The sequence below is a fragment of the Mus caroli genome, unplaced genomic scaffold (genome assembly GCF_978045245.1).
Source record: "Mus caroli unplaced genomic scaffold, Mus_caroli_1 scaffold_13, whole genome shotgun sequence".
NCBI classification, from domain to species: domain Eukaryota; kingdom Metazoa; phylum Chordata; class Mammalia; order Rodentia; family Muridae; genus Mus; species Mus caroli.
Genome location: NW_028227268.1, coordinates 101,638,447 through 101,650,953, shown reverse-complemented (window position 1 = coordinate 101,650,953; position 12,507 = coordinate 101,638,447). Strand labels below are relative to the sequence as shown.

The 12,507-nt window shown below is 41.7% G+C and overlaps 1 protein-coding gene across 5 annotated transcripts in view; it reads left to right on the top strand.

Annotated features, from left to right (window-relative positions):
- The window catches only part of Wdpcp (WD repeat containing planar cell polarity effector), a 363,888-nt gene that overhangs the window by 321,953 nt on the left and 29,428 nt on the right, over window positions 1-12,507 (top strand). The window lies entirely within an intron of this gene.

Below are 12,507 nucleotides of genomic sequence, written 5' to 3'. Positions count from 1 at the left end.
AGAAACACTGTGAATGATGGGTTTCATAGTAAAAAGGAAATCAGAATATTCCTAAAATCTAATGAAAGTGAAAACATATGTAAAATCCCTTAGATGCAATGAAAGGAGTCCTGAGAAATGAGTAGCTATACCTATTTACATAAAAGTGAGCCCCAGGGGTGCTGGCTCGCAACTTTAATTCCAGAACTCAGGAAGCAGAGGCAGGCAGATCTGAGTTTGAGGCCAGCCTGGTCTACAGATGACTTCCAGGACAGCCAGGGCTACACAGAGAAGCCCTGTCATGAAAAAAACAAAACAAAACAAAAACAATCAAACAAAAAAGAGGAGGAAGAAGAGGAGGAGGAGGAGAAAAAGAAAAAACCTCAAATCAATCTTAAGTAAAGAACCAAAGGAAAAACAGGAACAGGTCAAGTGATGGAAGGAAATAAGATCTGAACAGAAATGGACACAAAAACAAAATCAAATTCAGAAAAAAAAAAATCAATAAAACAAAGAGTTGATTCTTTGAAAAAAAATAAACAAATTTAATAAACTTTTGGCTCAAGTACCCAAGAGAAATATGATCCAAATTAAGAAAATTAGAGATGAAAACAGAGACTTTTCAACAGATATCAATAAAATTCAGAAAATAAGACAAAGCGGAAGATTGTAAAGGAATGGATGAATTTGTAGAGACATAGGACTTATATTAAAAAAAAAAAACAACCTGAAATATCATAGTCAGATTCATTACAAGCAATGAGGTTGAACCAATCATATGAAATCTTCCACCGAAATATTCAGGCAAAGACAGGTTTACTCTGGAATTCCAGCAGACCACTGACGAAACATCAGTGTTTCCCCCATATGATTCTGGGGAAATACAGAGGAAAGAATGTGCTCAGACTCTATAGACCAGTATTAGACCAATAGCAAATACAGACAAAGACTCAATAAAGTAAGGAAACTTTATTGAGTAAAGTAAGACCCATCTCCCTTGTGAAGACGGGTGCAAAACTTCTCAATAAAACACATGCACCAGAAGGCTGGCTCAGTGTTGAAGGACAATTGCTACTTGGAGAGGACCCAGGTTCAATTCCCATTACCCTGTCTAAGTCTGTGGCCATGCAGTAGCAGGGTTCTCTGTAGATGTCCATGATCCTATTACCATCCAAGGCCACACAGACATCCCTGATCTGGGCTGCTGCCTGGGACACATTGCTGTCCAAGGGCTGTGCAGAGCTGCCCCCTCCCCTCACTGGCTGCAGCACTCTGGAAAGCTGACCCCACTTCTTGCTCACTGCAGCACACTGGAGAAAGGGTCCTGTGGCTCTCCTGGGTGGCATAGTAAAGCTGACCCTAGTTGTGAGAGTGCAGGTGGGCCAGCCCCAAGGGTGTGAGCAGCATGGGTATGGGGTTGACCAGAGATTCCCCACCCCACCCCCACCCCAGTCACCTGAGGCAGTTGGGAGAACTGACCCCAGGGTCATGAGAGCAGGAGAGCTCCCAGCTGCAGCACTTGGGAAAGTAGGCCCTGCACCTTGCTTAGGCAGCACAGTGGAGCTGGCCCCAAGGGAGTAAACAAAGGAGAGCTGGCCACCACTTCTCTGTGAGGATGAAGGTGATGCCTTTTCCACTTCTTGCCACCTTCAGCAATCCAGAGAGCTGGCCTGGGGTCCTGAGAGCCAGAGAGCTGGTCCTGTCCCTTGCCTGCTGCAGCACTGGTGAGCTAGCTGAGGCATTGCTAGAGAGCTTGACCTGGTAGGTCAGGTACAGGAAAGCTGGTGGGGGCAGGGGTTGACCAGCACAGATTAGACCCAGACCCAGATCCAGAGCTTTGAATTGGCCCATCCCAACATCTACCTCATCTATGAACTGCTAGAGCTTGTAAAAGGGCTGGCTCTGCAGGTCCAGAGCTGCAGGATCTCCATGACATAGGGCAACAACAGGATACCTGAGAGAGCGCCTGGTGAAGAGCCAGTACTGGTGAGATAGCAGAAGCCAGAGGCCTCGAACCAAACTAATGAGTCATTGTAATGACTATTTGTAAAGATGTGTGGACAAAAGGGCATGCTGTGGGACACACTGTGACATGCTACAGCTTCCGTGACACAATGGTTTCTGTGTTTTGTTTGGTTTGGTTTTGCTTTGGTTTGGTTTTGCTGAGGAGGTTACAAGGGCAGAGGGCAGGTACTAAGGGACATGGAGATGAGCAGAACTGGGGTGCATGATGTGAAACTCACAAAGAATCAATTAAAAAGTTGAAAAGAAGAAAGGGAGAGGTGGAGGGAGAGAGGAAGGAAGGAAGGAAAGAAGGGAGGGAGGGAGGGAGGGAGGGAGGGAGGGAGGGAGGGAGGGAGGGAGGGAGGGAGGGTCTCTTTGGTTTATAGTGCCTGATCACAGTCCATCTTTGTGGAAAACTCAAGGCAAGAACCTGAAGCACCTACTCTTGTGCAGTCAAAGGCAGAGAGAGAATGCATGGTTGCATACTGACCAGCTCATACTCTATTCACAGTTTTGGACTTAAACCCTGGGAATGGTACCACCCACATCAATCAATGTAATGAAGAAAGTCCCCCATAAATATCTGCCAGGCCAGCCTCATCTGTAAATTCACCATTTGAGACAGTCCCTAGGGGATTCCTGGTGTGCCAAGTTAGCAATTAAAACTAGCCACACAACAGGCTATCTGTAGGATAATGCTGTCAAGTAAGCCTCGGCCATACGACAGAGTGAGAAGCTTCCGAATGAAAGCAGTTTTTTTTTTTTTTTTTTAATTAACCATTATGTGAATTGACAGCACTTTTGTGAGACTTTTATGCATTTTCTTTTTTGAGACAGGGTCTCTTGTATGTAGCCCTGGCTGCCCCTGAACTCACCATGTAGGCCAAGCTTGGGCTCAAACTCACATAGACCCAGTAACCTCTAGAATTAAAGTTGCATGCCAACCAGCTTTTATTTTTTTATTTGTACGGATGTTTTGCCTGCATGTATGTCTGTGTACTATGTTGTGCAGTGCCCACAGAATTCAGAATATATTATTGGATCACTGAGACTGGAGTTATAGACAGTTTTAGATGGTCAACTGCCATGTGGGTGCTGGAAATCAAACCCCGCTCCTGCAGCCAGTGCTCTTAACTGTAGAGCCATCTCTAGAACCCCGTGAGTTTTATACTTTCAATAATAGTATTCAAATAGTTATTTTTCTGATCTGGCTGAGATCTATATGTCATTATTCAAAAAATCAGTTTTCCATAATTTCGACTTGGCCACTAACACATAATTACATAACTCAAGAGACAGTTCAGAAGGGAAGAATTCAGGGGCAGGTGAGAGGGGCAGTATGTAATGGTACTGGGACTAACTGGAAATAATCCCCCTAGCTGTGGTGCCACCTCCGCTAGAGTTAAATCAAGCCAGATTCTCTGGTTCCCTCAGCAAATGCATCCATGCTGGCCTTATTGGTTTTTATTGACTCATCGATGTGAGTTTCCTTACATTTGGAACAAACGAAAATACTCATTTACTCAGGATCTGCTGTGTGCCTGGAAACAATATAACTGAGGGAAATTTTCAGTGTTTACAAAACAAAGAAATTGTCAACAGAATGTCTGCCAATAGACTTAGCAGGAAAAAAATTACAGCCTATAATTCATGAAGATTGGCTCAAAACAAAATGTCCCTGCCAACAGAAAACCTGACAATTATTCTGTTGTCTAATTTGGCTCAGCCTAAGGTGACCTTGCTTATTCCTGTCAGTCTTAATTCCCGCTAACTTGGCATGGAAGGAGAGCATATGGTATATGTCTACAAAGTCCATTTTTGCATCTTAAACCAAAATAAGTGTAGAATATATTCAGCATTTCCTATAACTAAGCTTGTAAATATATTAGACAGACATGGCTATGTTTATAGTCTGCCCACTAGGTACTTTATAGGTGCTACCTATAAACTAGAAATTCTCTGAAGATATCTTTTTCTAAGTTTGGTTTATGACTAAAGCTAGCCAATTTTAAACATGTTTCCAAAAAATATAGTCAATCATAAGCCCTCTTTAAAAAGAAAAACTGAAAGTATGTCATCAATTCAGTGCAACCAAAAGATATTTGCAGAGTTTGAATAAGTCTAAGGCAGTAATTTTTAAAGCCCAGTGTGGTGACAGGCACCTTAAACTCAGGACCTGAGAGGCAGAGGCAGAGGGTAACTGGAGATCCAGGCCAGAGAGATGGCAGAGGGTAAGACTCTTGCTACTAGATGACAACGTGAGTTCAGCTCCCCAGACCCACGTGCTGAAAGGAAAGAACAGACTCCACAGAGAGATCTGTGGTTCCCCATCATACCTTGATCTAAACCTTGAAGTGATGCTCAAGTACACAGACACACCAAAGAATGAATAATTAATATTTTTAAAGAAAAAAAAAAGCAGTGTAAGAAAGATAGTGGAAGTTAGAGGACAAAAATGAGAATATTTTTGTTTCTCTTCCCAGCTTTATCTGACATTTTCTTAATCTTATTCTGACCCACTAACGTTCATTATGAAAGGGAAGTTACTGTCACTTTAATATCTCTCAGGAAGCACTGACAAATTAGCCTCTTTATTTCCACTGAAGCTTAAGAAGTTAGACTTCTGGCCGGGCGTGGTGGCTCATGCCTTTAATTCCAGTACTCGGGAGGCAGAGGCAGGCGGATTTTTGAGTTCGAGGCCAGCCTGGTCTACAAAGTGAGTTCCAGGACAGCCAGGGCTGTACAGAGAAACCCTGTCTTGAAAAACCAAAAAAAAAAAAAGAAGGAGGAGAGGAGGAGGAGGGAAAGGAGAAGGAGAAGGAAGGAGAAAGAAAGAAGAAGAAAAGAAAGAAAAGTTAGACTTCTGGAGAGAGATTACAGAAAGTAGAAAACAACCAAAGAAAGAGAGTTTTCGTTCGTTTACATACATAAAAGTTTAAACTAAAGAGTGTGTAGTTTTGTTTTGTTTTGTTTCGTTTTGTTTTGTTTTTTTTATGTACAACGGACAACTGAACAAGACTGAAATAGCACACTATGTATGAGCATGTGTATTTTATTTAATTATACTGTATATATGGAGCCAGACGTAGCTTGTCACTGTCATGGAATACTTTACAGACCTTACCTGTTACCTATTGATCGTGTGTGTGTGTGTGTGTGTGTGTGTGTGTGTGTGTATGTGTGTGTGTGGTGTGCGTGTGTATGTGCATGTTTCCATTAATTCATTTACATCCCAACCACTACCCTCATTTCTAGTGCCCCCTTCATATAGTCCCTCCCTATCCTTCATCCCCTTCTCTTCTGAGAGAGTGCCACCCCCTATGTCCCCCAAGCCTGTGGAATCAAGTCTCTGCAGGACTAGGTATATCCTCTCCCACTGATTCCAGACAAGAGAGCCATGTCAGAGAATGGATTCTACAAACAAGCAACAGCTTTAGGGGCAGGCCTGGCTTTAGTTGTTGGGGGACCTACATGGACACTGAGCTGCACATCTGCTATATATGTGCCAGGCATCTTACTTAGTCCAGAACATGTATATTCTTGGTTGATGGCTCAGTCTCTGAGATCCCCAAGGGTTCAGGTTAGTTGGCCAGTAGACTGGAGGTCCTGCCTGGCTACAGGAAGTGGCCTCCTTAGGTTCCATATTCCTATGGCTATTCATTGCAGCTAAGGTCACCTATATTGACTTCTGGGAGCCTTCCCCATCTCAGGTCTCTGGCACTTCCTCATGATTCACACACACACACATACACACACACACACACACACACACACACACACACACACACACACCTATCCTGACAGTTCCATTCATTCTCATGGCCATCTTGCCATGGCCTGATACTAAAACATCCTCATCCCTTCTTCCACCCAGTTCCCTCCCTCCATCTGTCTCCTATGACTTTTTCATCCTCACTTGGGCCTTCCTTCTTGTTTAGATCCTTTGAGTATGTGGAGCATATTGTGGTTATCCTGTACTAAATGGCTAATATCCACTTATCAGTGAATACATATCATATACATACATGTCATATACATACATATCATACATACATGTCCTTTTGGGTGTGGACTACCTCACTCAGGACGATATTTTCTAGTTCCATACATTTCCCTGCAAAGTTCAGGATGTCCTGGATTTTAGTAGCTGAATAGTATTCCATTGTGTAAATGAACCACATGTTCTGTACCAAACTTCAGTTGAAGAACATCTGGGTTGTTTTCAACTTCTGGCTATTACAAATAAGGCTGCTATGAACATAATGAAACATGTGTCCTTGTGGTATGGTGGAGCATCTTTTGGGTATATGACCAGGAGGTCATAGGTGGATCTTCAGATAGAACTATTTCCAGTTTTCTGAGGAACCACCAGATTGATTTCCAGAGTGGTTGTACCAGTTTGCAATCCCACCAGCAATGGAGGAGTGTTCCCATTTCTCCACATCCTCACTAGCATCTGTTGTCACTTGAGTTTTGGATCTTACCTATGCTGATGGGTGGAAGAGTACATCTCAGGGTTGTTTTGATTTGTATTTCTCCGATAATTGAAGGACATTGAAGATTTCTTTAAGTGCTTCTCAGCCACTCAAGATTCCTCTGTTGAAAATTTTTCTGTTTAGTTCTGCATACCATTTTTTAATTTAGTTTTTTATATACTTTGGATATTAGCCCTCTGTCATATGTAAGGTTAATGGAGATCTTTCCCATTCTGTAAGATACTGTCCTATTGATGATATCCTTTGCCTTACAGAAGCTTTGGAGTTTTATAAGGTCCTATTTATCAATTGTTGATCTTAGAGCCTGAGCCATTGGTGTTCTGTTCAGAAAATTGTTTCCTATACCAATGCATTCAAGGCTATTACCCACTCTCTCTTCTATTAGATTTACTGTAATCAATTTTATGTGGAGGTCCTTGACCCACTTAGACTTGAGCTTTGTGCAGTGTGATAAATATGTGTAACTGTAAGCTGCCTGTGGCTTACATAACCGGAGACTCCTGAAAGGCAGGCCGGGGCTGAAAGAGACTAGACAGTGAGAAAAGATTGAGGCCAAGACAATTTTTTCTCTGATCAAGGCCTGCAAGTTTACTAAGAGATTGTGCTTATAAAGTGAGAAGGGCCATCTCCCCCAATCCATTCTTGGTACCTGGAGCCAGCCTGTAGGTGACATGCAGGATATGATGTGTCTCTGGAATGTCTCAAGGATCTCTCAGCAGGTAGCAGTCTCAGAGAAGAGCAGTTGACATAACAATATAGCCATCTAAGTTGGAAGGCTACACCCCAAGTGATTTCATATTCAGTGGCAGCAAAGTCTGAATCAGCCTGCTTTAAGGCTGAGGGAGGCTACAATTCCTACCTAAATATATACTAAAAATTAGCTGGACTGCAGCATAAAAAAAATTTTATGCTCCATAGTCCTGCCTGGGAGTTATGGTGGCTGGCGGCTGCGCCTGGCTTGGGAAATCTCAGATTTTCCCGAACTATTCTTATCCGTCAAGGAGAATATATGCTGCTTGTTTGTGTTTATTTTGGACAAACATGGTTCTGTGGTGTATTATTAATAAACCACGGCCTCTTGGCCTATACCTCTGTCATAGATTGATATAGTTCCGAAATCTGGTTGCCCATCATTGACTGACTGGCCCTCATAGAACACCTTATTCCCAAATCAGACCAAAGTCACAATATATACTCAATATGCTTCTTCATATCAATGAATTTCTGCCACGGGCGATTGCTAGGCGCAAAGCTGCATGCTTGCTGAAAACAGGCTGTAAGGCATTGACTGACCAGCTTGAAAAACAAAGTCAGTTGAAAAACAACAGGATAAAAGCTTCTTTGGGGAAGTCCAGGTACTTTATTCAGTTGCAAATTAGCAAAGATCAAGCTCAAACTCTGACCTCCCGGTGTGGGGGAGGTGGCTTTGAGAAGTAACAGAAAGGCTGTAAATTCTCTGGAAGTGGAGGCTGTACTCCAAATTAACTCTTCCAGCTAAAAAAAAAAAAAGATTTTTAGCCATCATCAAGGTTGGAATCATACTTACTAGAAGATTCAGGGTCTGTGTCCACTTGACAAACCAGTCTTTCAGGCAGTCATCGTGCTCCATCTTCTTTTTGTGAAAAAACACAGACTGAACCTCTTCCCCAGATTAAAACAGGGCCTGGACCATTTCATGTATTAGTTAATGGGTCCCACCATTTAACCATGGCATAAGAACTAGAAGTAACTGGATGCCTGTGGCGATCTGCTGCAGCCTGACCTTTAACATCAGTTTGCAAAAAAATTTAAAACACATAAGACAAAAGCAAGATGTGCTTTTGGTGACCTTGGGAGGTATAACTGCCCCTGTTTTGTTTTTAAAAGCCAATTTTTCAGAGTGCGATGAGCACATTCAACAATTCCTTGTCCCATGGGGTTATAAGGAATTCCAGTTTTATGTTTGATACCAAATTCCTTACAAAATGAAGTAAAATTGTTGCCAGTATAGGATGACCCATTATCTGTCTTAATGACTTTAGGCAATCCCATAGCATTAAAGGTTTGTAAACAATGATCAATTACATTTCTAGAGGCCTCTCCTGTATGTAGAGAAGCAAAAAGAAATCCTGAACACATGTCAATACAAACATGTATATATTTTAATTTTCCAAATTCCGCATAATGAGTTACATCCATTTGCCAAATATGATTAGGCATAAGACCCCATGGATTAACTCCTAAATGCGGCACTGGAGATAATGTAATACATTTAGGACATTGTTTTACAATCATTCTTGCCTGCTCCTTAGTGATCTTGTGTCGGAGCCTTAAGGTATGGCTAGAGAGATGAAATTTTTCATGATCACGTCTAGCCAAAGCAACAGGATCTGAAATTAAGGCCTCTCCTACTAGAGCTCTGTGGATGCAATCATTGCCTGCAGTTAAAGGTCCAGGAAGACCAGAATGAGCTCATATATGACCAATATATAAGGGATGTTTTCAGGCAAGAATGATGCTTTGCAATTGTGAAAACAGGGATCCTGCTGGCGTATTAAAGTTAAATGTACCACAGGTCTCCAATAAGGGAATCGATTGTGCAACATATTAACTATCAGTAAAAATATTAAAAGCATCATTTACAGACTGAAAAACACTCAGTACTGCTGTCACTCTGCTAACTGAGCTGAGAGGCCAGGAGTCTATATGACTACTTGTTGATTATTCATAAGATATCCAGCTCGCCCTTTAGAGGAGTCGTCAGTAAAAATCAATAGAGCATTATATAAAGGTTGTAAGGAAGTCATTTTAGGAAATGTCACCTCATGTACATTTAAAAATTTTATCAACCTATCTTGAGGATAATGATTATCTATAGTTCCTATAAATCCTATTTGAGCAAGCAACCAATCTGTACTGTGCTGCTTCAGCCAACTATCTTGATCTACACTATAAGGCTGAACAATGATATATAGCTCTTTGCAAAAAGTTAGTGCCTGCTTCCTTCCAGGTATGATCGTCTGAGCTACTGCCTCATAATATGGCAGGATATTACATTTAGAAGATATCCTCAAATGTATCCACATTAGAAGAGCCCTTTGCCACAACAATCCTGTAGGCATATGAATCATATTAAAAATTAACAGATGTAAAGGCAAAGAGTAATCTATATAAGTAACAAATTGTTCTTCAATAGCTCTTTCCACTTGATGTAAGGCCAGCAATCCTTCTGAGGTTAAAGATCTAGGGGAGGTAGGATCAGAACTCCCTTTAAGAATATCAAATGTTTCAATTCCCCTGTAGTAAGCTTTAAATAGGGGCGAAGCCAATTAATATCACCTAAAAATTTTTGAAAATCATTTAAAGTTTTTAAGTTGTCCCTGCAAATAACTATCTTCTGGGGGAAAACAGCTTGATTTGTAAGTCTAAAACCCAAATAATTATAAGGATCCTGAGTTTGTATCTTCTCAGGAGCTATTTGTAGTCCTTTATCAGCTAAGGCCTTTTGTAAATCTCTATAACACAAAAGCAAATCCTGGGGGGGGGGGGTCTTTTCCCACCATCAAGACATCATCTGTGTAATGAACGATGTAAATCATAGGCCATTGTTGTCTCACAGGCTGAATGGCTTGTGCCACAAACTTTTGACATAAGGTAGCCATGCCCTGTGGGAGAACTGTCCATTGATATCTCTTCATAGGTTCTTTAAAATTTATAGAAGGAACACTAAAAGCAAATCTTTCACAATCCTCAGGATGTAAAGGAAAAAATCCTTCAGATTTACCACAATTTTATAATATCCTTTAGGAATGGCTACCAGAGACGGAAGCCCAGGTTGTAAAGCTCCCATAGGTACCATGGTTTCATTAACCTTTCTTAGGTCTTGTAACAATCTCTATTTACCAGATTTTTTTTTCTTGATAACAAAAATTGGAGTATTCCAAGGAGAGTGAGATTCTACTAAATGTCCTGCCTCTAATTGCTCCTGCACTAGCGAGGAGGCGGCTTCTATTTTCTCTTTAGGTAAAGACCACTGATCAACCCACACCGGAATATCATTTAGCCATTGAATTTTATCAGCATGGGATGCAGGCAAGATAGTGGCCATTACTGAAAATACCCCAAACCTCTTGTGTTAGAATGAGGTTTAGGACCTTCAAAAGTCTTAATACCTTGTCCTTTCTTTCGTAGCCCATGATCAGGCAAAAATCCTTGTCTGAGCATCTGCTTGGTCACTACCTCATTAGGACTGCACATTAAAACACCCATCTGTGATAAGAGATCTCTTCCTCATAGGGTAATAGGCCAATTTGACATAACATGTGGCTGAATTTGTCCTGAATTTCCTTCCTCGTCTCTCCAGGTTAGCAATTTGGAGCTTTGTTTTGGGTTATTGGCATAACCAATTCCTTGAAGGTGAGTAAGCATATCAGACAAAGGCCAAGTTGAAGGCCAATCTTGTTCTCTAATAATTGTTACATCAGCTCCAGTATCTATTAATTCTTCAAAGCCTTTTCCTTCAATTGTCAATTTAAAGTTAGGTCTCTGAGTAGTAAAAGATTGAACCCAATACACACCAGAGGAACCAAAGCCACCTTGTCCTCTCTTATTCTTAACAAATCTGGATGGTAGCAGATGCAAAGGAACTAAGACAAGTTGAGCAATTCTTTGATTAGCGGGTACAGTTATAACACCATGAGGGGAAGCAGCTATGATTTTAATTTCTCCCTCATGATCATTATCTATAACACCTGGATAAATCTGCAGACCGTTTACAATAGAACTGCTTCATCCTAAAAGAAATCCACAAGTTTCTGCACTTAGAGGTCCAAAAACTCCCGTAGGCAGAGTTTGAACTCCCATTTCTGGTATTAATACTGTGTGGGTAGTGGAACAAAGGTCCAATCCTACACTTCTTTGGCTGGGCAACAGTTTCATGGCCCCATAAGCTGCTTGCTGTATTTCAGGGCCTGGGGCTGGCCCTTCCTCTCATTTCCCAGCAAGGGATGGCCCGGAATGTCTGACTTGGATTTACCCACCCTAGCCCAATGGTTGCCCTTCCTGCATCAAGGACAAACTCCTGGAGCACGGCCTGCTTGCCCACTCTCGGCACCTCTATTCTTAGGACAGTCATTTTTAAAATGACCCAAACTTCCACACTTAAAACATGCATAATTTCCTCGTTTCTGTGAAAGCATTGCTTATACGGTGGTTCCTTGCAAAGCGGCAGCGAAAGCCAAACCCTGATTATATGACAGCCCAATCTCTGCACAAAGATGGATATATCCCGCTAAATCCGTCTGTCCTTTGTGCGGTTGGATAGCGGCACGACTCACTGCGTTAGCATTCTCATAAGCCAATTGCATAATGAAAGGACTTCCCGTGTCAGAGTCTCCAAGAATTCTACTAGCTGCCATTAATAGCCTATCCACAAAGTTCTGGTAAAGCTCATCAGGACTCTGCCGAATGCTGGCTAAACTTCCACCAAGATCCCCTTTAGCTGGTAACTGTTTCCAAGTGCAGCGGGCAGCCATAGCAACCTGCGTGTACACTCCAACAGGAAAACCAATCTGATTAGCATTGCCTTCATATCTTCTAAAAGCATGTTAATATCCCAGTCTGGATTACTTGTCTAAGCATTTAAATTGGCAGTTTTCTTACTGGCTTCTTGCCATTCAGAATCCCAAAGTAAGAAATCTCCTGATAGAGTAGCCTTACATAGAGTCTTCCAATCTTGGGGGGTTAAGTGTGACTCCATGACAGTATCCAATAATGCTTGTGTAAAAGGAGCTGTATTGTGCATCAGCTGGTTTTAACTCATTTATCACCTTGAAATCCAAAGTCTGGTATTGTCTGACTCTATTATTTTGCTGGTCAATTATCTCAACTACAGGAAAGGCTAGCGCTTCAGATGTATCTTGTCTTTCCCCACGAGCCTGATGCACAGCTCTTTCTAGGGGAGATTGGTACATCTCAGAGGAGTTGTTCTTCCCTGTATCTGACACATTTTTTAGCTCTCGAATCTCATTAGTCAATTTCTGCAACTGAA